This window comes from Diabrotica undecimpunctata, chromosome 10 (genome assembly GCF_040954645.1).
Source record: "Diabrotica undecimpunctata isolate CICGRU chromosome 10, icDiaUnde3, whole genome shotgun sequence".
NCBI classification, from domain to species: Eukaryota; Metazoa; Arthropoda; class Insecta; order Coleoptera; family Chrysomelidae; genus Diabrotica; species Diabrotica undecimpunctata.
Genome location: NC_092812.1, coordinates 24,217,986 through 24,221,020, shown reverse-complemented (window position 1 = coordinate 24,221,020; position 3,035 = coordinate 24,217,986).

Here is a 3,035-nt window from a genome sequence, read left to right as displayed (position 1 = left end):
CCTGTTTTAATTAGCTCGGCATCAATATTGTCCAGACCATTGTAGTTTTTAATGGTAAGGAATGTCTCATATGGCCTTGGAACTACTTTTATGTTCTAAGCATATGACTATGACAGGTTCAAGAAGACCATGACCAACTTCAGGTCACTTAACGAATATAGGTTAAGCACATTGTAATATGTAAGATTTCAAGTAAAACTTAAAAAGAATAAAAGTATATTATTTCATAATAACAAACATAAGACATGGTGTCAGGTAATTAAATAGATGATAAATAAAAATCTTAATATGGAGTGTAGCTTCAAGCCGCCGAAAAACCTGGTGTTTGACCGTAATGTCCACGTGAATTTGGATAATTTTTTAAGAAGCTTGGACATTTATTTGAAGGCGACCGGTTTGAGCGAAAAAAGGGATGAAACCGAAGTGGCAATATTACTAAACCATGCCGGTGAAGAAGCCCAGAAAAAGTTCGAGACATTTAAGTTGTCAGATGCAGACCAAAAAATATTTAAGAGAGTTGTTGGGGCCTTTCAAAACCATTGTAAGCTAATGAGGAACGAGAATTACGATAGATACAAGTTTTTCACGAGAATTCAGCAAGAAGGTGAGAGTTTTGATCATTACATCACCGACATAAAAACCCTTGCGTCTCCTTGCAACTTTGGGGACCTGGAAGATTCCTTAATAAGAGATAAGATTGTAAGTGGCATAAGAGACTTGTCCTTACAAGAAAGATTCCTTCGTGAAACTAATCTAACCTTAAAAAAGGCGGAAGAGTATTGCAGAGCCACTGAAATAAGTTCAATTCAAGTAAAAGAAATAAGAAATGACAAGGAAGTGGATTTTGTAAGATATAGTAACAAGAAATCAATGAGACACAGTAGTAATAGACAGAGTATTGATGTGTACAAATGTTTCAAATGTGGAACAAACCATGGTAAAATGAGCTGTCCAGCGTATGGAAAAAACTGTCAAAATTGTGGAAAACTTAATCATTATGCAGTAGGTTGTTTTAATAAAAAACATGGTCAGGTAGGATCAGATCACGTAAGTCAATCCAATAGTAGGTATATGTAAAAATATTTTGAGAAAAAGTCTAGAATCAAATACAGACGTTTTTAAGGCGTTATTAGAATATAGGAACACTCCTTTAGCAGGGTGCAATATTTCGCCTGCAGAATTGATTTTTAAGAAACAGTTGCGTAGTATCCTTCCCCTTTCAGGTAAACATTTGGAACCATCCTTGAATAGTGAGTCACAGAAACTAGCTGAAAAAAGGAACAAGGATAAGATTCATTACGATCAAAGTTCGAAAGGTAGGTGATAGTGTAATAATCAGGTTAGAAAAGGAGAAACACTGGATATCAGGGAAAATTGTAGGGAAATGTGATGCTCCTAGGTCGTATATGGTTCGGGATAACTTTGGCAGGGTAACGAGACGAAATACTTCATTTTTAAGATCATCACCAAATGAATGTCCTCCCATTCAGAAAGATTATATGTCTCCACTCATTAGGTCTGAACCTAGCTCCTCACAAACAAGGTTAAATATTAATAATAATACCAATAATAACTTTAAGCCTGAGATTTGTTTAAATGAACCAACTGTTTCCACCAAAATTGTGTCTAGTAATTTGAATTGTAACAGTAACCTGAATTTAGGTATTAATAGTAAGACAGTTACAACAAGGTCTGGTATAGCTGTTGTAAAACCAGCTAGGTATAAAGATTAGTTATAAGTTAGACATAGCTTTCATAGATGTATTCCTAGAGCATAGTCAGAATACTTATTTTTGTTTCTCAGTTGTAGTTTTGTTAAAAAAGTGTATAAGGGGAAGATGTCTCATATAGCCTTGGAACTAGTTCTAAGCATATGACTATGACAGCTTCAAGAAGACCATGACCAACTTCAGGTCACTTAACGAATATAGGTTAAGGACATTGTAATATGTAAGATTTCAAGTAAAACTTAAAAAGAATAAAAGTATATTATTTCATAATAACAAACATAAGACAGCAACACTGGAACTAGTTGTCTGGTCTTGGTCCCTTCGGTAACGTGGATCGAATCCCACGGATGACAGTTTCTTTTTTTGTTTTTAATTTAATTTTATATCATAAACTGTGGTGATTTTAAAAACCTGCTTTTTTAATTAAACTGTGTGTTTATTTCTGATTTCTTTAAATTTTCAGTGTTTTCAAGGTATGGTGGAAAAATTATACAAAGTTATTTTAAATAAACGTACAATTTGCAACAAGAGTTAGCAAAACAATATATAATTTAAGGTTATTTCTGTCATCCATTACTTTGTCTTCTTTTTCATTCTAGATTTAACAAAATTATCTTTCACTATTTGTTATAGATCTGGTTATCGATTGTTAACGAACATACAGATTTCTAATTAAATTGTTGATCTTTTTATTATTCTCGGAAACTGAACTGATTTATTCTTTTCTCTATGTTCATACTAAAAATTGCCTGGTAATCAAGTGGTTAAACACTTAAAATTTTGTTTGCCAAGAGTATTAATTAATTGAATAATTTTTTTGTCAGAAGACAGGTGTTTATTTTAAACAATTTAAAATAATAATCTTAGTTTATTTATGTGTGTATGATTATATTTTAATAGTGCAAACTAACGAGTCTTTAGTTTGCACATATAATTATCGAAGTTTGAGATATCAAGCTTCGGCGCTTATATTACACCGACACAGTTTTCAATTTGTTCAGTACATGTAGAGGAAGAAATATAAGTTTCGTGGTTGCTGAAGATAGCACGAGATACACTATTACGCTTACAAATCAATAAAACTGAATGATTCACCCGCTGTTATCGCTGCGACCCACCTTTTTTATATTCAGTGATTTTTAAATACCAGAATTTGCCATATGTAATACTAATATTATATTTTTAATAAGCATTTTACGTCTAGTTCAAGCTGAAAAAATAAAATATAATTAAATCAACAGCCAAACTTAGTAAGATATTTATTTTATTTTTAGGTTTGCCATTGGTAAGTTCCGGCATGGCATC